The sequence below is a fragment of the Oenanthe melanoleuca genome, chromosome 1, assembly GCF_029582105.1.
Source record: "Oenanthe melanoleuca isolate GR-GAL-2019-014 chromosome 1, OMel1.0, whole genome shotgun sequence".
Lineage (NCBI taxonomy): Eukaryota > Metazoa > Chordata > Aves > Passeriformes > Muscicapidae > Oenanthe > Oenanthe melanoleuca.
The window spans coordinates 50,352,681-50,378,864 of record NC_079333.1 but is presented as its reverse complement, the minus strand read 5'-3'; the positions used below and the strand labels follow the sequence as shown (position 1 = coordinate 50,378,864).

The 26,184-nt window shown below is 41.3% G+C and overlaps 1 long non-coding RNA gene across 2 annotated transcripts; it reads right to left on the bottom strand.

The window, feature by feature from the left end:
• Positions 1-2,565: 2,565 nt before the first annotated feature.
• On the bottom strand, positions 2,566-25,814 carry LOC130252573 (uncharacterized). Of its 2 annotated transcripts, XR_008840392.1 has the most exons (4): positions 25,525-25,781; positions 12,943-13,006; positions 12,467-12,780; positions 2,566-2,689 (listed from the first exon to the last, which is right to left on the bottom strand). It is a non-coding gene; the product is annotated as an uncharacterized LOC130252573 (long non-coding RNA). The 2 variants fall into 2 exon arrangements; XR_008840384.1 differs by lacking the exon at positions 2,566-2,689 and having other exon boundaries at positions 12,466-12,780; positions 25,525-25,814.
• Between the last annotated feature and the right edge of the window lie 370 nt (positions 25,815-26,184).

Sequence of the window (26,184 nt, the reverse complement as noted above, 5' to 3'; positions counted from 1 at the left end):
TCTGACAATATGTTGGAGCTCCCTTCCTATCACAGAGTAAGATGCCTGTGTCTGATGCTTCCTAGGTCTCTCAATACATAAAAAGCATTGACTTTACAGGTCATTACCCCAGCATATTCTTTCTCCATGCAGTTACTCAGTTTTGCAATCTTGCTGTTGGTTCCAACTGCAACCCTGAGGTTTGTAAACCCTTCCAGTGCACTGCAGCATGCAAAGAAATTTCCTCCCCCACTCCATGCAGATTTATCAGGTGCCCACACTTGTCCACTAGAAGAACTGAAAGAATGCATTTTGACCTGCTCCATATGAGAGTAATGGTGGGATGGCTTTGTGACCATGAGTCCAGGCATGGAGGACACAAGACTGGCTACAGACAGGATGTAAGTACCCAGAAAAGTGGTTGTTGGAATCCAAACTGGTGGAAAGCTCTGTAGTTTGGCCATATATCAAGTATATAAACTTTGTGGATCAGAAATAGAAGTGACAGTAATGAATTCCCTAAAAACACTGTGGAGCAAATCTGACGGCTGTTTAATTTGGGAGTTTTTTATTTATTTTAAAGTAAATCTTCATTTCTAGAGTAATGCCAATCTTTTGTTCTATAAGATTTCAGTTTATTTTAGGAAGTACTGTAAAGACAAATGATGGGATTCCTGGTGTGTGGATTCTATTTATATTTATATTGTGCCACTAATGACCAGATCAGTTTCCACACTGATAGCATTATTTACCATTACAATTACTATTTATTTCCTAGCCATGCTATATAGGAAGGGTCAAGAAATGCTGGTTGGGAAAGGTAATATGTGCTTTTCTCAGCTCACCCATTAAATCCACCTTATTAAAATTGCTTATGGATAGTTTTTCAAGGAGCACCCAGTGAAAGGTCTGGGATAGATGGTTTTAAGCACTGTATTTGCTCATTCAGTGTTTCCTGCCAGGACTCAACTGTGTTGAGAAGCATCAGAGGTGACTCAGAGGTTTGGACATGGCTTTTAATTTCAGTTCACACAACCCACAGGCACATAACTTCTTTTTCCACATTATTACTAAGTTATGCTACAGTGAATCTTAACGACCCACAATGAAATGCTTCCCTACACCAAGTAAGGAAAACCACTATCCACAAACTCCCCATTTTCTTTCTCTTGCCTCTATTAAAATAATTAATCACGTGGGGAAAAAGCACACACAGGCTTGCTGTGGGGTCACAGTGAAATGATACATCACAAAGGCCATAAAAACACTATAAACATGAAATTACCAGTTAAAAACAAAACAATACAACCCTCTAGAAAATAAACCACAGAAGAAGTGAGGACCTCCACTGACACACAGTATTTGCCAAATGAGGGACTTCAGCAGGGAGCACAAGGGCTGTGCAGGAGGGTTTTTGGTGGTGAGGAGGCAAGCAGCAGAGGAAGCTGGAGAGAGGGAAAGCCTTTGCCCCAAGTCGTGTTGAGAGAAGGCATGTTACAGCCTCACCAGGGCTGGCAGAGCTCCTGGCATCCTCCACCAAATCCTGGGTGTCAGGGCAAGTGACGGCTGTGCGTGTCTTGTGCCACCCACGAGGGTCCTCAAGGACATAACCAGGAAAGATGTTGCCTGATGCTCACATTATTTCTCAGCATCTCCCTGCACTAGTAAGCCAGCTTTTAGCTAGGCTAGCAGAGAATTGCAGCACCCAGGCTTAGCCAGTGTTGTTGAAGTAGGTCAGGGAAGAGCGAGCTGCCAGGTGGGACACGCTGCGCCGTGCGGGTGAAATCTGTTCCTGTCCCAGCTCCTGCTGCTCCCAGAAAAGGCACGGAGGGCACTCACAAGTGAGCTGCTGACAGTGCTGGGCTGCTGCCAAGGGATCTTCTCCAGGAGCACAGGCAAGGTCAGCAAAGGGAGCGATGGTGTTTGCCTGGAGCAGAGGTGGTCACTGCCTCTGACCTGGGGCTTCTCAAGGAGGACCCTGAGACCAGGGGATTGACACTGCACTGTGCTCTAGGGGAGGATTTGTCCCCATGTCTGCAAACAGAGCCATATTTGTTATAAATGAGCGCAATGGGCCATATAAGGTCAAATAACAATTTAAAGATTTATTGGTTACAGAAAGCAAAAGCAAATTCAGCGCTGGACAGCAGGGGAGTCTCCACTCCACCACCTGCTGCGCCCACCCCCCCTTAGTCTGTTCCTTTTAAGCTGTTAGGTTTTTGGGTGACGTGCTCCTCCTTTAGTAATTCTGCGCATGCTCCTCCAGTTGCTAGGGGGTCTTTTTCTGCCTTCTGGTGGTCGGGGGATGAGGGCGAGTAGTCTTCCTCAGCCACTGACTCCTTTCTTGGCACTTAAAACAATATGTAATTATGCAAGCAAAGCAAAACACATTCTGGCTTTTTACTTTAAGGCCTATCAAGCAGAGCAAAGCAATTAACAAGTTCTAGCGATATCTTTTTCAAGGTCTGTCTGTCAGAGGATCAAAGCAGAACAACTCCCATTCTGACCTCACAAATCTTGGTGATATTCCTCCAAGGTCTAAAGTCTGTCAGGCGAACAAAAGGCCTCTTATTTATTACAATATTCACCTCCCAGTGATGGGGCAGTGGAGCCCTGCTGTCCCTGTCTGCCTGCTGGGCTCTGCCACTCCACACAGCTCTGGCACGGAGTCTGCCTGTATTAGCACTGCAGGGGAATTGCACTGGACAGTCTGCAGAACAAAAAATATATGGCACACCCCTGCAGTGAGAATGCATTCAAATGCCCACACTCAGAAGAGAAAATATTTTGTTTGCTGATGGAATTACCATTTTCTTCTGTACGCTTGGCCTGCCACACATAATTCAGAGGTTAAGGTGGGAATAATCCAGGGGACTGGTATAACCTAATACTACCAGAGCCAGAGATAGAATTTCATGCATGGAAAGGAAAATTGATTCTATCTAGATATATTTCTCCTTATAAACCTGGTTCTTCTCCAGTGGGCCTTGAGGAAAGCAGGAATAATACTACAGCAAATCTCTCTATTGCTGGTGCTGACTTGAGGTGCTTGGTCAGAAACATTTACAAAGTTAGCCTTTAATGCATGAAAGTGCACAGCAACTTAAAATATATATATAGTAAGTAACAGGACATGATATTTGCAATCATTTCTTTATTACATCATGTTTCATCATTTCCTCTAATTGAGTCTTGCAGTTTTGATCATGTCTGCTTTCTAATTTTCTTCCTCTAGTCAGTCAAGAAAAAAAGATTATATGGTAACAAGAATAAAACTAAGATTCTGTGGCTATGTAAATAGCTGGAAATTAGCATGGACTAAGTTACAAATAAATACAAATATGCATGAGAAAATGTGCTCAGAATGCAAAATGCAGCAAAATTTCTGATCATAGTATAACCCTGGCGTGTTATGCCCCTGGAGTGTGGAACTCTAACAGGAATAGGCAACAAAAGTTCACACTGTGGAATGAGTTTTAATTGAAGAAATACAGAAGCAGAGGAGAAACTACTGATGAAATGATAGAGCATCCCCAAAGGAACTTCTACTGGGAATAAACTGAAAGGAGTTAACTGTTTGGATAGAATCCAAAAAAACTTTATGTTTCATATTACTTGTTTCTTTTTGCACCAGGGGGAAAAAAAAGCCAACCAGAGTTTTTACCTTATTAATGGAAATCAATTAGAAACAGTCCAAAAATCAAATAGAAGCCAAGTGAAATGCAGAGCTGACTAGAAGCTCTGAAGGAAATGTTCTTTGTCTTAACTAGGCTATTAGAAAACAAAATTTAGAAGCAGTAAGAGCTTCAAAGAAATGCAGTGGACCAGGTCCAAATCCCAGCAACACACTGGGCTGGAAAAGATTCACTGGACCATCTAATTTATTTAACACTTTCAATTCCTAAAAGTGCACCACAGTAAGTACAGCATATATTAAAAACCACATTGTATTTCTTTGAAATTAATGAATGGCTGCTAAATTTGGGCTCCTATTTTCCATTTAAAAACCATTTAGTATAACCAGAAGCTTAATAGTTTGACTTACTCAAAGGAGGGGAATGTAAACAAAAGAAATCTTGGGCACTGAAAGATTAAGAGTAAGAATGGCTATTGAGAAAAAGAAAAGTTACTTGTACAATTTTATGTTTAATTCTGCTAGATATTTCCTTGTTCCTTGCAAATGCATGTTTTGTCCTAGTTTTAAGGGTAAGATGCTGAAGTTAAGGTACAATCCATCTGCAAGACAGAGCTATTGTCACTCTATGTCCCACACTGTGTCAGAGCCAGCACCATTAAACCAGCTACCAGTGTGAATCCTGAGAGGGGTGTGAAAAGGAAGGAGGAAATGCTTCAGCTTTCCTGCCAAGGTGTCTAAAGGTGATGGAGAAGCCTGCTCTCCATGCCTCAGTGACATTTCCTGCCTCCCTCCTGCAGAAAGGTGGTTCCTGGTATCTCAAGGCTCAAAGCTGTATCCCCTTGAGAAGGAAATCAAGAGCTAATTCTCCACCAGTGTAAACTGGCTTGGTGCACTGGCCTCACTGGGCTTACACAAACCAAACCAATACACTGCAGAGGACACACAGCATTTCAAATCCTTTAAAAACCTTTTGAAAAGGTAGCAAGCTTGTAGACACAGGTGGCACATATGAAGAGGGTGAAGTCTGAGGATGAAGAAGATGAGGCAATGGGCAAACAGCCCACAGAGCAGTGGGGCCAGGAAACCCACCTTGTGCATACACACAGGGGTGTATCCACACATCCACACATCTGTTTTCTGTGTTACTGACAGCACTGCATTTGCTTTGAGCTCAGGCTGGGGCATGAGCTCCAGTGACCTTAATTCCCCCCAAGAGGAGAAAACTTTGTACCATTATGCACAAATCAGCCAGAACCTGCACACTGCTCAACCTGGAAAAGTGACTGGCTCTCAGGGCCCCTCTGATGGCCAGCAGGACAGAGGAAAGGGGAGACTTGCACTGTCTGCAGATGAACAGGAGACTTTCCTCTCCAGGGCTGCCAAGCCAGCACTTTTCATCAACATCCAATCAGTGCCAGAAATTCCTTAAAAGAAAGAAAAGAAGCTCTTTGGAGCAGAGTCCTTTTGTGCATCATCCCAGAACACAAAGGGGCCCCTAGCTCTCAGGAGGGCCTCTTAGGTACGGGCTCAGTATCACAAACTGTAATAATTAAAATAATTTATAGTATTATTTTTGTAAGTAGGGATTTTCCCTGTCTTTCTCTCCCTTTGGAACTTGCCAGTTTAAAGGTGAAGACAATGGCTTATTTTGTTACTTTGTTTTTCTGCTGGAAAAGCAGAAAAAGGGAAAAGATTGTTGTTGTTTTTGTTGCTGTTGTTGTTGTTGGAGAAGGAGGAGGAGGAGGAGGAGGAGGAGGAGGAGGAGGAGGAGGAGGAGATACCGAAGAAATGAAACAGAATATTTGTATTCCCATTGGCCTTTGTGTAGCTGTGAGTGTCTAAAAGGCTAGACAGGAGCTTGGAGAATACACAGAGATGTAAAACCCAGGCTCAGCTTTATCCTCTCTGCTGTACAGAGACAAAACACCAGTCAAAATATTTGTGTCAGTGAGTGCTTGCATGCACAGGTCAAAGCAAGAGAGGTAAGAAGATACAGTGAAATAGAAAAAGAGAGAGGGAGAAAAGAGAGATATATTTAGCCCAATAAATTTTGTTATAACTGGTGCAAATATTTTACTTATAGCACCTTTGTTGAAAAATGACATAAAAATAAATGTTTAGAAATGAGGAATTTCAGTATTTCTCTTCTTTTTTAATGCAGCCTAAACTCTCAATTTTTTCTTGGAGTTTGAGTTTTACCCCTTTCACATATTAGAGTAGAAAGCAAGAAAAAAATCTAACAGATAATAAAATGGAGGAGAAAAGAAGCAGTAACATAAATGAAGGGGGAAATTGCAAATCTGAAAATTTTGATAATTCTTGTTTCTGACAAACTGTATATATCACTGAGTAAAAAAAGTGTTGCTGTTAAAAACTAACATTACTCTCAATTATTCTGCACAGTGCCAGGCTCATTTTTCAATGACATCTTGTTATTATTATATATTACATTCATTACAGGAGAGCCCAGAGGTTCTCAAGCTTCTGTCATGCTGAGTAAGTACAATATTTAGGAAAGATTATTCTCATCTTAAAGAACTGACAAGTTGACTAGGGACAGGATGCAGCAAGCAGGCAAAGAACATAAGAGAAGATGGAGGGGAGGAATAAGGAAAGGGCCCTTGGTGAGAGCATGAGTAGCACAGCTGGAGGGATTTAGTGCATATTTCACAGGCCATGGGCTCTGGTGTGTCCCCCAGAAGTCTCCTCTCCATGATCAGTGAGTGCAGTGGGACTGAAAAGGGAGCTGAGGGTGGTTGGCTGCCTGTTGATACAAGAAGTGTGGTGAGTATGAAGCTGCCACTCGTTTCTCCCTGAGGATGGAGTCATGCTGCATTTGTTTATGGAAATCCATGCTGCTCCTCACTCCAAGTGCCATGGAAGACTGAGGAGACTTCTTTCTTCAGCCTTAGACAGCAGTGCACCTGCACCAGCAAGGCACCACCATGCCTAGTGCATGTCAGGGAGCATCCTCTCATGCACTGAGACAAAAGAAGTGGGAGGTCTCATCAGCATTTACCAGCACTGAGCCTCTGCTGTCTCCCCATGGGTAAAGGAGAACCACTGCTGGCTACTCTGGAAGCAATACTTTGTCTGCTAACAAAGTACTGCAGCTGCATGCAGTGACAGCCCTGATATCCTGTGTTCTGAGACAGCTCTTTTACAGAAGGGAAATTCTGTTATTTACTGCTCTGGGCTATTTGCAGGAAAATATCTGCTAAAGAACTTTCCACTATGAGCAAAAGTTCTAGAAAAATGTCTCCCTCACCTCTGTTATTTGAATTAAAGTATGCTGACACATAACTCTTGTGACTTTCCTAAGTCTTGAGAAAGACAAAATGAAATTAAGAAAGGTATAGCCATTTAACCTTTTTTTCTTTTTTTTTTTTTTTTTTCTTTTTTTTTAACTCAGAGGATGTGTAAAAGAAAACGTTTTATGGCATTGGTCTGAGATTTCCCATGGTTGGTAAAACTCCCCCAGTAACAACTGCTTAGAGTATCACTGTCCAGAGATTTTAGTATTAGCAGATTGATGTCTTTTCTATTACCTGCAGCAATAAACTGCCTTAAAAATCCTCCAGTTCCCTAACCACAAATTGAATTTCAATAAATGTATGTAATATAGCCACAGGAAAGCACAAGGCAGAGTTGTGTGCAGTCTTAAAATTTTACATGCAGTTCTCATTGCCCCAGAAGTTTGATCAGATATTGTCCAATCTTAATGGATCTGTACTCCCTGGGCTAGAAGAGCAAAATACACCTGAGTCAAAACCTTCTGCTATAGTCAAATTAAAGGCATAAAAAGATGGAATGACAAGTGGCACAACTACAATGGGCTTGTGACCTTCAAATTCCCTGGCTGGCTAGTAACAGGAGAACCTTGGCCTACACTCAAGCACCTTCAGGGCTGTCATAAATTGGAAGAAGGATCTTTGATATACACTGACATAGCTGACATATTTCTAATTTCTTCAGCCTTGCTCATGAGATTATACAACCTCTGTCTCCCATATCAGGTGAATCTTCTGCTCCAAAGAGAAGATGATTCAGTGGCTTCCTGCTCCTTTACACCTGCAGTCCAGCATAAAGCAGCTCAAGGGAACTGAGCTTTTAATGCCCAGTGCCTGAATGCTATTAAATTAGCTACATCTGCCCATAAACTCCCAACCTCACCTGTGGCAATTCCTCATCTTTGAAAGGTTACTATTATTCTCATCATTATCTGTACCCTGGTAGAGGCGGCATAGCCACACAGCTTTAGCATTTTTTAAGTAGATGTCAATCTTTAGTGTGTAACAGAGAGCCTTGTCCAAATTGCTTCAAAGGGTCAGTGAAGGCCCATTTGCAGCACAGTCCTACCAATATCTGTGAGTCTGTGGTGGTTAAGAAAAGAAGTATAGGTGTGTGCAGCACCAATTATTCAGAGGTGTGGGCTGAGCACCTTCTCCTTTCTCTGTTCCTCCTATACTGTCACGTCACTACAGATCATATTCTCAGTACAGCTTTGACAAGAGGCTCCCAACCTGTGGACTGCTGAGGGGTTATCAGCTGGTCTGTGAAACTGGTGTTCCACAAAAATGTTTTAAACTTATGAACTCCCTCTGGCTTCATGGGTGGTCTGGGAAAAAGAAGGCTGAAATTGTTTGAGAACCAGTAGTTTAGGCAACAAACTCCCACTGGCATCAGAACAGGCTGTGGTTAGGAGATAAGCATAAGTACAGCCATGCAATAAGGTCCTGCAAATGCACACAGCTTTTATTTGGCCAAGACTCATCATTGTCCTGCTACCAAAATGGTGATCACAGTCCTGCCATGCATCATGCAAACAACATACAGGCAACTTCAACAGACAATTCTGTGCATTTCCAGTCACAGCTTTTCTGAGGATTTGGCTGTGCCAGAGGTGGCACTGAAGTCCACAGGGCAAGCAAGCAAACCACTTCTTATGCTGAATACAATGGTAAAGCATAGTGTCTGTGATCACTTTTCTGCAAAAAGTGAGAACAGCCATCTGTGTTTGTGGACAAGGCTCCTTCGCTTCACCATCTGCAGCAGCACATCCATCTTGGAAATAATGAGCTGGCAAGGAGTGGCAGCAGAAGGTGCTTATGGCATCACTGGACAGCATTTCAACAGCTCCTGGGGAGCAGGATAGGAGTGACACCGCTGTCACCATTGGCTGAAAGAATCAATGCTGAAGGTAACATTTGGCACTTCAGGACTAGCTTTTGACTGGTGGATATGAGATAATGAATGTTGTCCTCTAGTACAGAGGTAGTCCAGTTCTGCCCTTTCAGAAAATGTGTTGCCCATCAGACTCCACAAGTGCAGGTAAATCTTGGCTTCTAATGGCTGCTATTACATATAGCCCTTTCAAAATTATTTACTGACAATAACCCAGTAGGTTCCTCACTGGATTTTTCAAAGGATTTCATGACATCTTTTGTCCTTGATTCACACACGTCTGGTATTTTTTCAGCCAAAGAAAGATAAATTGGGCTGAGTTTTGACCAACTTACCTGAGTTTTGCAAGTAATAAGAGCTCAGGCATTAAACCCCAAAGCTCACAGGTTGGTTCTTGCTGGCTGAATCTTCATGACACATGGCCTTAAATTTCTTACAAGTACAAGGCAAGGATATGGAGTAGATGCCATTACTGAAGGTAGAGTCATAACTCAAGAGCTTCTGTGTGGCAGAATGTCTTAATGACACAACTGAGAACATAAGAGACTGACCTCGGAAAGTGAAATAAATGAGCTTGCCTGCTGGATTTTCACTTAAAGAAGTCTGTAATGATTAGAAATAAGTGGAGATTCACCTTGGAGCAATATATAATTTAATACAACAAACACATTGAGTAGAAAAACATAAAGCTGAGAGTTATTCAGGGTGGAGAGAAAATTATATTAAATTATGCAAATCTATAGGCAGAGAGATTAATACTAAATATCAGAGAAAAATCACAGTACCATGTGAACACAGCTCCAATAACATCCAGTGTTGTGTTGGGAAAACCTCTAGACAAAAAAATTTCTGGCACGCCAGGTTTGGTCAGAGTATTTCCTGTTTAGCAGAGAAGGTGGCCAAGGCAGATTATATGGGATGATAATAGTAAATAAAACCCAACAGCACTGCCACAGTGTAAGCACTGAAAAGGTCACAGTCCCCAAAGGAAGCCCCATGTGGTGGATGCTGTGCTGCTCTGAAACCTGAATGACACAAAAAAGCACCTCAAGTAGGTACAAACTGCAGCTTACTGCCCTTTTCTGCCTGCAGCTGGCCCTAGTGCCAGCACAGCAGACAGAAGAGCAAATAACACTATTTGAAAGCTTTCCAGCTAGGGCAAGATTTTAGTGCAATGCAATTTAAAATACAATAATCTAAGGATGCAAGTGACAGTTTGGTCTGATTTTTAAGAGGAGCAAATTAAGACTTGCAAACCCTAAGTTGGATTCAGGTGGTTTCTGCAAGCAGTTATTTGTTCAGGAAGGCAAATAATATACCAACCAAGTCAGGGCAGGCATATAGTAAACTAAACTACACTTTGATTATTGCTGACGATGAAAATGCAACTTGGTTGACCTTTAGTGGGGAGATGGAATCTTTAATACATTTTTAGAGTCTTTTGCAATTATTGCTGTCTGTGCTAGAGCCAGGCAATTAAATCTGCAGCTCAGTCTTTGCTTTACTAAGGTCTGTCATGTTTGCTCGAAGTTCTGGGGAAAGGATCCTGCAAAGAGGAATTCCAAACTTCTGCCAGTCAATGCTGCATAGAATTACTCTGCTCCTCCAGATCCTATAAAATTAAAAGCATTTATATCACTTTTGATTTGATGCCTGCAAACAGATGATGTGCTTGGATCAAGCACGTTTGTGAGTTGCAACCAATATTATACCAAATAATGATATTAAAGAAGAGCTGATAGATATGAGTCTTGTCAGCTGCATTGTTTACTGTGTTCTCCTGAAGTAATTGTGTATTCACAGTGGAGATTTACACTTAGCTTCTCTTGTATTATTTGTGGCAGCTTTCACTATTTGCCAACAGAAATTTCATGACTGTTGTGAGGAAAAAAGGTGTAGCCTGGGATGGCAGTTCATCAGACATCTAGTAGCAGCAACCAACAGCAGTTGTTGTGCATTAAGTAATGACTAATCAGCTTGGCTGCATTGTGCATTCCTTAACACATTGTCACAGTCTCCACTTTCTGAGATGGACTGTAAACCACCTATTTAGGATCATACTCAAGGAGGTCGTGGTGTGCACCTTTTCTTGTTCTCATTATTGCTCGTGTCATTAGACGAGATTCATTTGATATCATTACTTGTGCTCGTTAAAATCTTTGTGACTAGAATATGGTACAGTATCAGAATTTTAATGCCTCATATATTCTCTGAGAGATGGTGGCAATAAATGCTACTGCTTTGACCTTCTCTGGGTTTTATCATTTGATTCAGTGATCATCTCCATTCGTTCATCTCCATTTGTGCCCATATAGAGAATGAAGAGCCAGAGAACTACAGCTACCAACAGACAAAAATATTTACAAAATTTAATGTCCCCTATTTGTAAGCAAATCAACAGTTTATAGCTTTTCATCATCTGCATTAAGCATTAATATCCTGCCTTTTCCTTGAGGCAGGGATTGCTGTGAAGAGAAAATGTGTGGATTCTTTAGCATTATAGAAACACTACAAAGCAGCCATGTAACTACACATATCTGTGACAATACCTGCAGTGAGGAATGGGAAAGAGGTTCCTGTTTGGTGCTCTTTACAGGAGGGACCTTAAAAGAATTTCTAGGATTTTATTTTGGGTGATTGTGAAAGTGAAACAGTGTCAACTCTATCACTGCCAAGTTTCTTTATGGTTGCCCCCCTACTACTGCATGTAGTCAGTAGAATACAGAAGATCCTCAGAACAGGGATATCCAGGTAAAGATGGGTTAGGCATACTACCAAACCACAGCCACCAAATTCAGGAGTCTATTTTAGAAGCCTGGATTGGGCTAATCTCCCACAGCTCCCTGGATAGAAAGAACATTTTAGGACTCATTTTGTCTGTTTTAGGCATCAACCTAAATGTTCTGTATAGGCAATGAACTGAAGGAGCTCTTTCATAAGATGATCTATAGCACCTGAAGAAGAAAAATACTCTGGATGGCTGGCTGGAAGAAACTGTCTCTCTCTCCTTTGCCTGTTGAGGGAGAGCAATCTTTCTATATAAGCTCCTAAACTGGGGGCTTAAAACTGGGCAGCATGATTACCTCCCCTACTCAAAACACTTGACCTGGATGCTCTTGGTAGGTGAAAATGGAGTGTTGTCTGGTGCATACTCTCTGCAACAGCAGCTTGTGATTTGAGGGGGTGTTTCTTTCACAGGCTCACTGACTTGAGGGAGTTCACCTGATTTATAGCACAGATTGGGGTGTGGTGTTTGAAACAGAATTGCTTGAGCTTGTCCGTAAAGAACATGAAAATTTCAGTGTGAAGTGTGGCAGAATAATTTATTTTACCTATTTCCTTTTACAATCATCTAATTTTCAGCAGGCAGATTATGAATTGAGGCCCTGTTTGCTCCTGCATTCTGCTGTGCTTTGGTACAGGGGAAGAACTATATATGGGGGCTTATTACTTCATGAATCTCCAATAAATTCCAGCACTAGATATATAAAGGTACCATGAAATACCAACTTTTTTTACCTTTCACAAGAATTTACTCACCTAGCATCGGGCAGGGATTTTTACAGGTCACCAGTACATCAAAGTACATCAGCAGTAAAACATGGCCAAATTTAGTCTCATACCCAATCCAGAGCTCCCCTGGGAACAGACAAAGCAGGTACCTACCCAAATCAGCATCCTGATGAAGGGAGGTAAAACACCTGTGATGGCTGCTGGCTTTGTGATTGATGGAGAGTAGGAGAGCTGGAATAGCTGCTGCTCTTCTCTCAGGGTCACTGTGGGAAGGTGTGGCTGGTGGCTACCAATCTCAGGTGAAGCCATGGAGTGATGGTCTGCACCCCATCCTCTCAGCTTCCTGGCTGCAGGAGCAGAAATCCCAATTTGTCTGCACACTTTCTTGCTCTACTCCCCTTCTTCTTGCCTTCCTCTTCAGGTGAGAATGTTCACTTCTGGGAAGCCTCTGTAAGCTCTGGCCACAACTTTAGAAAAAGCATTCAACTTTATAAAAAGCATTTAGGGATGGTCTGTTAATGGCATTTAGCAGCTTGCATGTTATACTCAGCAGGCATGTGGAAGCAGAGCACACCACAAAATCAGTCTCCACACCCCCCAAAATCTCCCCAGAGCACCAGGGAGCTCACCTGCAATGGCAACAGGCTGGCAAGGATGTGGGCTGGCTGCACCAAAAGGGTTGCACTACTGGCTCTGAAATAAACAGGGGACAGGGTATAAGAACATATGTCACCAAAAACAATTGCTAAAACAGGGTGGTTAGAGAAAATCCTTCTTCTCTTTAGGAAAGCAGTAGTGAAATTAAGGATTCAGTGATTTATTCCTTGTATCCACTCCAGACTGACCTGTGTGAGACAGATCCACAGACAGGTCAGGAAGGACCAGGCAGTTGGATGCTCAGTGAAAGGAACTGACAGCTTTAGCAGGAGAAGTTTGGTCCCTAGGCAATTTCAGGGTGATACAACAGGTCACAGCCCCAATGCAGAGATCAACATGACTTCACACTCAAAGATATTTGGAAGCTGTTGTCCAGAACAGTATCTAATTTGACATCATTGAGAAGCAGCAAGAGAACAGCCATGGTCTTGCCTTCCACCACAACATGTCTTTATCCTGATGGGGCACAACCTAGGATAAGTATTGCTGACAATTAAAACCTTGCAGGAACACGAAAAAAAGAAGTGTCCCCAGTCCTGTCAGTGCCATAGAATCACCTATATAAAAGCCAAACATATCAGGTTAGGCATTTTTTACTGGATTTATGTTTTGTTTGTTTGTCATTTCTTTTTCCTAATCCTGTATAGATACAAGCAACTACAAGAATAGGTGTTGCCTTTTTTCACTGCAATGTCTCAAAATTACACTTCCTACATGTTTACCTAAATATCTGCTTGTTTTGCAGGAAAAATGTGAGATCCTTTTTCTCCCTCTTGTTGGAAAGGAGATATGAGATGGCATTTCAGTAACTTCTCTTGATGTGTTTTATAAGTGCAAATATATTCCTATGTCAATGGCAATACTTTAATTTCCTATATATTAGGCTACATTTATAGAATTTTACAGACATAATTCTGGAACTTCTGAGCAGTAGATGAGGAGCTCTGAAGTCAGAAGGTGTTTTGACTCACTAGCTGGGGGAAAACAAGGATATGAGAGGTCCCCAAACAAATATTCATGCTTCAACTTGAGACTGGAGGATACGAGAAAAAGCAAAAATATCTCAGCTTTAATTCTGGGCAATGGCTGAGGTGAAATAGGACAACATTTTGACCTTTCTTGCTTGGGAGGGGCTGAGTTGTCTGGCAGTGAGTGATCATTCAGCATGGAAGAAACAAATTTGAGTAGCCTGCAGAAAGATTATTTGAGAACTACTATCTGCAAAAGCCTGAAAAGCAAGGTCAGACTCTCTTTAGACATACACTGGTGTGAATCCAGAGCAGCTCTAGTTGAAGCAAACTCAGTTATGCACTGATGTAAATGAGATCAGACATAACTTGCTGTCAACACAGTCAAATTTTAAGTTGATCAAAGAACAAAATCTTCCCTTGTGTATATTCAGAATTTATCTGATGGCTGTAGACAGATTTAGATGGAAATATTTCCTCCAAAGAATTCAATAAGTCTGAGTAACTTCTCAGTGTGAGGAGGAAGTCAGGTTTTTATAAAGGGAACACTAAATTAGAAAATATGCAGCCTTTTAAAAAATCATAGAACAACTTCTTTGCAGCCTATTGAGCTGTGTATCACTTCCAGTGATTACATTTTCAGTCACTGTTGATGTACTGAACACAGCATGGCTACCTCATAGATTTTTCAAAAAGAGCTGGAGTGCTGGACAGGATGGAGGAGAATTTTATGCCAGTGCTGGCTAGAATGGGAGCTGTCAAGCCTCATGCTTTTATTTTATCTTCATCTTGTTCAACTACATCAACTCCATTTATTTCAGCTCAAGGCTGCAACATTGTCATTAAACATTGGCATTAACACTGGAAACCCAGTCTGCTGCCATGGTTGGCAGTGCCAACACAAGCTAATCATTGAATGCCTCTGAGGTCCTCTGCTTGATCTTTTTCTTTTGAGCTCTGAAAGCAAGCTGCTTTCAGACCCTGGCATTCCAGGCATCTTGTTCAAACCCAGGTGAAAGCACAGCCCAGGGGCCTCCTGCCTGCCAGGAGTGCTGGAATGCTGCATGATGCTCGTGGCACTGCCCACACAGGTTGGCCACTGTGCCCCAGTTCTGCTGAGAGGGCTCGTACATGGAGGTGGGAAGGTGCCCTGCCTTGGCAGCCTCTAATCCATCAGCTGGACTTGCTAGGCAGGAGTGTGGGTGATTCTCAAAACTGCCAGCTGCCTGCACTAGTAAACTAACACTGCTGGTGATTGTTCCAAGCTGGCCCAGTTTTCCTGTTGGAAGATACCAGTCTGAAATTGAGGGGCACAGTTGTTGCCTAGGCAAGATCTAGATGAAGCAGTGCTATTGTAGACCATAAGCATTTTGTCTGGCATCCACGTAACCTTGCCACAGGCCAGTCCCAGAACATCTCACTCTCTCTATCCTAACCATTTCCTAAATGGTGCCTCAACACTACAAAATCTCTGCAACATTGTACTTTTTATCAGAATTTCACCTCACCACCGCACATTGATTTCTTGATTAGTTCTTCTGAGGGCCATCCTGCCAATAAGTCAGGAATACAAGCTTAGTTAAAGAATCTTTTTACTGGACATACACCTGTTTCTGGGACAGCAGTAGATGTGTGTACAGTTTTCCAGCACAACACAGTCTTGGAGCATGCTCTCTATGTTTCATCTGGTCTGTTCTCACCTATTTCTGAGTCAGAGGTCTAGGGGAACCTCAAGTTATCTTTTGACAGCTTTCTTTTCTGTAATATGGTCCACAGAAGCCCTAACTCAGATATGCAAATTTATTTTATATTAGACAAGTTTCTAGAATAAAGGCAAGGAATATAAAGCAGAAACCCTCCTTTTCACCCAAGCACCCAAACCACAGGGTGATTCGTGCACCCCTTCTCTCTTAACCTGGCTTAGTGATTCACTAATATACTACAATATTTCTTGTCACAATTACTCAGTCCCAAGATCTTTAGGGAATGCTGGCACTAAGCTAAGTTAGAAACCTGGTAGAATAACTATACTGGCTCTAGGACAGAATGCCCAAACAAAAATTGAACCTAGGTCTACCATCTCCTGAAAAGCACTCTAGCTCCTACCTAAGCCACCAAAATGTTTGCATAAAAATGTGCAAAACCACTTCTCTTTAAAAATGTGAGACATATATTTGAAACTGTGGAAGATGAGGTCTGCATTTGGGACAAAATAGATGTCCAGAGTTATTTTCAGGACACCATCTTTAAATGCTTATTTTGGTGGCTTCTGAAAGTAACTGTGACAGAGCAATTAGCAGCTTGGAGAGCTTGTTGCCAGGCTATGATGGCCCTTTCAGTCAATTTGAAAAGGAGTTTTAATGTCTAAATTAAGTGTCTGTAACAAATTGCATACTTACCAGGCTGTGCAGAGGCTACCTAGTGAATATGTTGTGTCATACCCCAGGGTCATGCTGTCCTGAGGTCTCTTTGGACCTGGTTTCCTTTGCACAGAGAACAGGTTTGGGGAGACAGCACATTCCCAGTTCTTGCTCCAACACTGTACTGGAATGTGATTTAGATAAATAAAATCAGGGAGTCAGGAAATTCTTCCACTGTTCTAGAAATGAAGCCTTCAACTATGATGTCTATTTATATTCATAGCTTATATAGCAAGAGAGGCTGCTCTGGAAAATTCATCTGAATTACTTACAGACACAGGTAAGCAGTTAGGTCACTGCAGCTCCTAGTTTTGGTATAGCCTCCAGGTCCTAGGCTGAGGGGCAGTATAAAATCTGTGCATAAAACACAGATTTCTGTAGGAGATACAGTATTTGCATTTTTCCATTCATTATCCTTTGCCTTCTTTGCTGCCTGAAATGCTGCGATACCAGAATCATGCATGTATGATTGATTTGGGTTATCAGTGAGTGTGCTGAGAGGAGACTGAGTGCCCTCCATGGCAGGTCTAGTGGATTTGATAGTCACTGGGATGGTTTTTGCCACAGAAGCTGAAAGCACCCTGTGGCTGCTGTGGGCTGTGCCTACAAGGCATGATTATGTGTGTGCTCTGGCATGTGGGTGTGATGGAAATTGTTCACAGCTGCATGCACAAAGAGAACCAGGCCTGGGCAGGCTTCACTTGTTGCTCATTCCTTTCTGCCAGATGTTTTTTCACTTCTGTCAAATTTTCCTGCTCTTGAGAACAAGAAAGGGGATTCAGGGTGCTTCTCAGCTGCTCTCAGGAGCAGGAGGTGAAAGCCCTGTGCCTTAGGGAGGGACACAGAGCTCTACTGAACAGATAGGATTTGAGTGAGGTCCATGACTCCTGTCCTGGGCCAGCAGAAAAACAGAAAAACACAGCTATGGCTATTCTGGAATTCAGGAAGACTATGTCCCTGTGGCTTAACAGATACCTATTGTCTTCAAGTGACCTGTGGATGTGTACCATCCTTCATCTGGAAAATATAAAGGCTAGAGCTGAGCTTCAGCTGCCCAGGCTTCAGCCTCTCTAAGTTCTTGTAGCATATTGGCAGCTTACACTAACCCCTATCAGCATTAGTACCTGACCTGGGAACCTTTTCTTTTATGACTGGCCTGGCAGGCACACCTGCAGTGCACCATATGGTCCATTATTATCCTGTAATGATTACCAGTGTTCTCTACCCATTTTCCAAGAAATGAACAATTCCATATCCCATTATAAAAATGACCAACAGTCATCCCTACAGCCTGCCCCTGTTTCACATCCCTACCACCCTCATGTGCCTCATCCCACCTGCTCCTCTGTGGGCTGCCCTTCCAGATGAGGAGAAGGATTCCCACATCAAGGCCATCAGGAGATGTCTTTGAAAACATATGCAATGTAGTATTAATTTTGAATGCAGAAAAATCAGACAATGGCAGCATGTCCTCGCCTGCACTGCAAGAATTCAAAAGTTTTCAGAAATGCTGATTAAAAGGGACATCTGGAAGCCTCTTAGTTCAAAGCCCTGTTTACAGCAGGACTGCTGCTTACACTAGATCAAGTCAGCTGCGACTGTTGATCTGCTTCTCCATTTTCCTGTAGTCTGCATTAAGCTCAAGTTAAAACTCATTCTCTCCTCTATTCCTTCAGATTTTTTAATGCACTCACCACCATAGCCACTCTGTATTCTCGAGGCATCTGCTGCTTCTGAGCTGCTTCACAGTTTCCTTTCATGTTGTCCAGCCACTATCAGTAATGTAATGTATCCCATTACACTCAGGATGACATTTGAACTGATGCACACCTTTGTTCGTTGAAAAACAAAGTATGGTGTTTCCTGCTCCCCTATAGACCAAAGGACACTGTAAGTATCTGCCTTGAGTGTGTTTTCTGAAACTTTGGTGCAAGTTTTTTTGAACAAATATACATGACTTAATGGAAAGGTTTCTCCTCTTGTTCTTCTTTCTCTAATGGACAGGCTTAAACAAAGAAAAAACAGTCAGTTGTAACTTGTCTGGAACCTTAGAGGCCATGTACAAAAGATTACTTCCCCATATCTCTTAAATAGTTTATACAGAACATAAAGACATGAATAACATCATAACCACTGCTCAGATGCTTCAGGGAAATCACTGGGAATACAAGCTGCAGAAGACACACCTATGTAATCTCTGGAAATAAATTTAGACTGAACTGTATCTCTGCCTAATTGTTCAACCCATTTCCTCTTCTCACAGTGGAACAAAGATTCCTTCTGGAGCAGATGGATCTTGTTCAGTGTCTTCTGTTTAGCTTTCCTCCTTAGCTTTCCATCTTTTACAATTGCTTGCCTTCTGCATATTCTTTCTGAATACACCTCCAGACAGGCCTGTCAGAACTGGCTCACTTCAGAGCAGAGAGTTGTGCTGTGTTACACTGCAATCCATGACACCCAGTCAGTTGTTCAGTTTATATTGGAAGGATCCCAGGAACGACCAGTCCCTCTCTACTATCTCAAACCAGCCTGGATTTTTAACATGGCTTCAAAAGGCACATGAAAGATTCTCTATTCGAAGAAATAGGATACAAAATAGAGGAAGAGTTCAGGTGCAACATCCTAACTGCACAGACTGAGCCTTCTTTTGGAATGGTTTTTCTCATAAAGTGTTGCAGTATCCAGCATGCCTCACCAAAATGCCTGGTCCCACCATCAGCATATTGATGGGAAATATCAATAGGAAGCAAAAATAAACTCCTGGTTGATCAGTTGTAGCTCTTGAACATGAGAATCACTCCACTGAACCTAACAAAGTTTGCAATTTGGATTGAAATAGTGCTGCTGATAAGGTAGCTTTCACTCCATTAATAAATAATGGAGTTAGGCTGTTTATACAGCTGAGCTGAGTTGACCTGATGGCTGCTTGACCCTGAAAGAATTCCAGTCCATTCATCTCTTCTCTCCTTTCTTTTTGCCCTCACCATGACTGCTTAACCTGCTCCTTTCCTTGTATTTGCCCTAGTGCTCCTCTGAGTTAATGCTGAATGAGCTCAGCACACTGATATAGTAAAAAATTAATTTGAGGGAAAAGACCAGCAAACATCCCCCAAAGACTTTTCTGACCACTGTCAAGTTGAAAGAACTTAGTACAGGGTCAGAAGATAGTAACAGCCATTCTAACAGAAGAAAAAAAAAAAAAAAAAGTATAGCAAAGCTGAAAGGACAGAGAGAGAGAGAGATATGAGGAAAAAGGAAAAAGTGGAGCCTCTCCATAGCTCCATAAGGAAGAAGACATTACTAACTCTGGAGATCCCTGTGAAGACCCAATACATCTGATTGAGGAGACTCTGGATCCCACCAGGCTGTTGCTAGGCTCAGTATCAAAGCCCCTCACTGCTCTGCCAAGGAAGGCAGAACTGAAGATCCAGACAACTGGAAGATTGTTTTAACTTTTTATTTTAATTTGCAAACTAAATGTAGAAACATTTTCCACCAACTTTCCTCAAGAACTTCTAATCTTCTTGGATACCTCTTCTGGTGATTATTCTCCCTGCTGCCACTGACAGCATTTGGCTGCTGCCCCCAAACACAGGGCATAAGGTGTGGGCTGGTGCCACAGTGATATCAGCAATCCAAGCTCACTCTGAACTAGGACAGCTACTTGTCTGATATAATAATGTAGGAAAAAACTTGTACTGCTTCCAGTACTCTTGTGATTTTATTTAACTATTTAACTATAAGCATTTTAGACATCTTTTTCTGATGAATGAATACTTCTATCTTGTTTTGATAAATAAGTGCTTATTTTGATAAATAAGAATTGCAAGAAACATTTTTTTCTCTTGGGATTGGAGGCGTTTTCATTGCATTTTTCCTGCATTCCAACTAGAAAGCTAATATTATCTGCTGGCAACGATTTCTGAGAAAAAACTATTTATAACATTCTCATCTAAAAAACTTGCAAGTCATGAGAGAGAAAGAGAGAAAGAGAGAGAGAAAGAAAGAAAGAAAGAAAGAAGGAAAGAAAGAGAAAGAAAGAAAGGAAAGAAAAGGTGGGAATGTGGGAGATGATTACTTAGTCAGGTAGAACAGAAATTCTTCAGTGCCTTCCATGCCTGTTGAAGTAATACAAGGACCTGAAGCATCATTAAATTGTACTCTGGAAAAGCGTGCAAATTATTTCTTCTCATCTTCTTGTCTGATTCCAAAGTATTGCATCTGAATAAATACTTTTAGTTAAAAGGAAGTGGCAAAAGCAACTTTTTTCATTTTCTTTCGATTTTAAGTTTTATTTCATCTGCTGCACAATAGCCTGAATTTGTATACAAACAACTATATGCCACTTGCCACACACAGCTATGCTTATGTTAACAGGCAATCCATTCTCTGTTCTCTCACTGAGTTTATTGAACACAACATATATACGACTTTGGCTCCCAGGGTAACAGCCATGAATCTCAGAAACTGAAAGCTGCAAGGGAGATGCAAGCAGAAAGGCCACCTCATGGGACAGAGAGGGCTAATCCTTTTTAATTGAGTTTGGATTTTCTTTCACAGTGTGTACTAATAAATGGCTTTAGAAACCAGAATATTCACTGAGGTGACAGTCTATGTAAGAAAATGCTGAAAGAAAATGCATTTTGCAAACACATGATACTTGCTGAGGTGTTTTTCTAAGTCAGGGTACAAAAAGAGTACTGAAGGATCCAGTGAGTCACTATGGTGAAGCTACATGACTTAAGTTTAATTCCCTCCAGCAAACCCACTTTAAAGGATCTCAAGACTAACAAATAGGAAGACTTGCACCAGTTTAATTTTAACTTTAGAAATCAAAAATTAAGTCAGACAGGGAAAGCTCTTTTTATAGGTATCTCCTAAGGTAGGAAATGCATGTACACGTTTCACTATTTACTTAAATTATAGCTGTGTGTATATAGATGAGGCAAAAATGTAGGTTGGATACCCACGAAAGATAATTTGAATAAATAGACATGGCTGTGACTGATAACTTGCTCAGAAATTATTTGTACAGAATATCCCAGGAGAGAACAGTGATTATCAGACAACAGAGAAATGCATAATTTTCTATGAGCAAAACATTAGCATTGAATTATTTTTTGAGTGTAGGAAATCCAGAAGGGTTTCCTTAACAAACAGTGAGGAAAAATGTTCACGGTTTCCCAGTTCCCTCCATAGTGAAAGGCCATGAATGACTCTTAAAACTGGGGTTTTGACCCAGGCAGATGGAAGAGATAAAGAGATGACTCTCCTTCTGGAGGTACTTTTCTGTCTCCATAAAATACAGCAGAAATTTCCACAACCAACTCAGTCTAAGTGTCTTAGGAAACCAATGCCAGTCAAAGTCTGAGATTTTTAAGAATCAATTGAAACTAAAACCTTGTATTTTCATTTCACTAAGAAATATGCTTGAGTTGGTCTACAAATATTTCTCATTGCTATGACTCCCTAAAGCTTTGTTTAGTGTTTGCCATGCCCTTGTTTTGGAGACTTCCATTTAAAATATTTTCAGCAATATACTTGAGAATTGCTTGAAATTTGTCTAATACTGGAAAGAAAAACCAAAACCAAAACCCAACCCAAAACTAAAACAAAACCAAACAAAACAAAACAAAACAAACAAACAAAAAAAAACCCCAACCCAAAAACCAACCAACCAACCAAAACAAAACAAAAAAAAACAAAAAGCACAAGAGAAACAAACAAAAACCAATGAAGAAAACATGGATTTTGTTGATAGGTAGTGTTCAGATTTTCCAGGGCTAGCTAAAATAATTCTGTCAAAACTCAGTATTAGACTAATATCTTTGATTTCCTGAAGGGATAGGCTTTCCCACACATAGTATATTTTTCCTTTGGAAAAGTGAGACCCTAAGAATGAAAGCTTGGAATGAGGAGTTGGCCAAGTACCCAGTGCTTCAGGGTATGTATAAGCAGTGTGTCTCAGTTATGCTGCAGAACAGATGCCCCATGTCCTTATAGTTTTCCATTTCCAGGCTACCCAGGTACATTTTACATTTCCTGAAATGTGCCTCTGGCCAAAGAATTTTTCACAAGTTTCTTGAGCCATTTTCCTCCACAAAATGAGACATTATGAGAAATATGACCCAGTGCAAAGAATAAAAAAATGGAGTGCATATGGCCACTGAACCACAGCTCATATAAATCATCACTGTAACATTTAACAACAGTTTTTCCTCTTGGTTGAAATATTTGAGACACTATTTTCTTTGAAAGTTCAAGATTTTTCATGTGACAGAGGAAGCTGTGTTCCCACCACTGGCAACTTTCATCATGTGTCCCATATTGCAGTTTTATTCCAACTTACTTGATCATTCCTAGGTGTCAGCTTTAGTATTTTACTAATGCCACAGATGTTTTTTTAGGGACCTGACTCCTGGAACTGCAGGAATTCCTCAGCATTTTAGCTCTTTTGTATAAAATTGAAGTTTCTGAATCACATGTTATTAAACAAAAGTATCATCTGATTGTGTCCAAACAGCCTGAAAGGCAGAAGAGGAATTTCATAAAACTCTGGAAAACGATGTAAGAATGCTGGGTTGCTGTGTATTTCTGCAGTTTCTTCTCAAGGGCATAATTTCAGTTTTAGGTACATGTAGCTTAGAATTAATTTTATCAGTGGAAAACAAGAAGTAACACGAGTAACGACCTATTGCTGGATCTCTTGACAAGAGAAGTCAAATCCTGCAGTGGGTACTTTACTAATGAATATTACATTTCCTTTTTGAAAGAGACAGTACTCAGATTGTTGGCTAATTAATGACATCTGTAAAATGTGTTTTTCTAATTAGTAACTAAATTTAGACTATGTTTCCTCAGAGAATATCTGCTGCATAATAATATCCCTTTAAATGATGGCTTTGTCCCGTGCCTAGTTGTGCTGTGATTACCAAGTAAGAATAAAACTCTTCTGGCAGGTGTTTTTGTTTCATGACAAAGAGTTGATAGCTTCGTGAATTGAAGTACTTTTTTATGGTCCCATAACTCATTCAAACCTACACTGCAGGATGACTTTGTGGTTGTGCACACACAGAAAAATGGAGATAAATTCTTGTGATGCCCTTGCTTCACCAATTCTTCAATTAAACCACATGCTGTTGAGAAGCAGGAACACACTGAAATTAATAGACCCACCTGCAAGGCTCTCTGTGTGGTGCTGCATAGTCAGCACCTCAGACAGTATCAGGGATCTGAAGGAATGAACACACATTAAATATGACATTTCAAAGTAATACAATCCATTACAGAAGACAGTGCTTGCTTTGGAGAGAACTTGGCAGACAATGAAGTGATCAAAGGTGCTTTGATATGCCTAATTTTGGCTTACACAGCTGAGTTCTTCTATGGCCGATGGAGGTGATGAGAGTAGTGTTCTCTTTTGTGTCTTCCTGAGGGAGGGATCAACAAAGAGAATAGCCTATGCAGGTGACACAGTGATAGAGCATTTTTTTTCTCTATTCCTAGCTCAAATTAAATGAAAGAACAAATAGTTGTAGACTGGGAAGTAAATTTAATTGAAAGCCCTTTTCTTTGTTTCTAAGCATTGAAATTTTCTAAGATTTTTAAGAGAATTAGTATTACCTTGCTAATTTTGACCCTTCAGCAGACTAATTGCCAGTATGTCTTTCAGTAGACTATGCAGTTCTGCTATTTGCTCCTATGAAAATACGTGCCATTCTGCATTCTCACAGCACAGGTGTGCTTAACTGGGAAGGGACTTTTACATCAGGAAGAAGTAATTTATGTATGTGTTATATTTGCAGTGTTTCTGTGAAGCATAGTAACAGAATTATATTGTCTCTGCCAACAATTAAGGCTAGTAATAAATTAAATTTATTATATGGATGCTTCTTTAAAAGTATGCAATGGAATTATCAGTTAAATTGGACTGACACACAGATGTTTAGAAGTACCAGTTGAAATTTAAAATCTCAATGAAAAAACAAGCTGTTTTGTACTACACAGAGGCTAAATGCCTAATGTTCTCCCAATGTTTAATAGTGTAAATGTCTCCTGCAACTTCCATAACTCAGCACTAGACATCTGCAAATTAAGCAGCAGATACCCACCATGGGAATGATCAGTTAAAGGTGATGGGATATGGGAATATCATGGGACCAGATTCCCTACGAATGCTTTCGAAAATCTTTGAAATAATTTGAGCTATTCCAAATGCTTGCCAGATTCTTTTTTAGTGTGTTCTTCTCAGTGATGGAGGAGATAACTCATGATGTTACTAACAACTTGCTGTTCAGGAGAACAATGCCATGAGTGTGCAAACTAGTTGGATCTGTAAATCTATCAACAGCACCCTGAGGCCATCCCAGGGGCAGGGACAGTGGGAGAGATAAAACAAGGCAAGGCTCAGGAAGTCACATGGAGGGAGTCCTGGCTACAGTCCACACAGTTCATATCCCAGGCTCTGCGGGCATCCCTTCTGCTAAAACACTTCCCTGAGGAAATCAGGGTTGTGAGAGAGTTCTGGAAGGGCAGAAAGCCATAAATAAAAATTTCACAGCCATTTCTTGGCTCTACTCCTATTTTCTAGCTCCTTCCCCAACTAACTTAAGATGGGACTGCTTTTAACAGATGAATAATTTGTTTACTGCAACCAGGGCTAGTAGAGACATAAACCCTGTGACTGTTAAGTGGAATTGTTCATCCTGTGAAAATATATTCTCTCAGCCAGCTATTTTCAACAATGTTTTTCCTTTTTTCTTGAAGAGACAAAAAGAAAGATTATTTGGCACATGTGGATTTCGTCCCTTCCTAGACTCTGTATCTTTTTTTCTGTGGAAAAACAAAAACTGAGGATAGAAGAGGATCAGACACTGCGTTTTAGCTACTTTTTGGTCTTTCTCCTTAAGACATGACTGAATCAAGGAGTCAGTTACCAGCTGAATACCTTCTGAAAGAGGTTTCAGAATCAGAAGCAGTCTTCTGAATGACTGCACCAACGTCTAACACAATGCTATTGCCCACCTTACTTCAGAGCTCCAATATGCTCTTACTGTCAAACCTCTCTCATGCCTGCAAGTTTGCTAGCACAATTTTCATGACAGATTGCTTTCATTTTGCTCATACAGTACTCTGCCCTTGTTCCACATCTCCAGAAAATCCTTACCTTCTCTTCTGCCATTATCTCCTCTCTCAGAATCATCAGTGTTGCAGTTTCTCCATGGGGTTATCGCTAGTTGTCAGCCCTTCAGATCCTAGAAAACACTGAGGCTGCACCTCAGTCCCCCCTACCCTTGAGGAATAAGGAGCTTTTGAGGCTGAGCTCCTCAGTCAGGAGAGCAACATGCATGGAAATCACTGAGACAGATTTTGGGGGTCCCTGATCAGACTACTACTACTACTCCTGTGGGTTAGATTTCTCAGTGAATTTCTCCCCACTGTTGTCAGGGAGATGCTGGAAGGGAGACAGCAGCCTTTCGGGGTGAATAGTCAGTGATTACAACACAAAGGGAAGTGGCCAATGACTGGCATTCCAATGGAGTTGCTTTGACATTGGAGAGTTTTGGCTGCAGGTTGGACTCTCCTGATCAGGCCTTCTTTTGGGAATTGCTTCATAATGCCATGAAAGGTGCTGGTGATGACGTGAGACTTGGCTGGGGGTAGGTCCTTCTTCCCTGGCATTCAGGGAAGGAGGAGATCAGTCGGGTGGTACTGGGGGAGTTCTGTGTATTCAGCTCCAGGACTTTGCCATTCTGCAATTTGGTGCTACAATCAAATCTGCCTGCTTTTCCTGCTTCTCCCTGCTGCCACTTGGTAGTGCCAGACT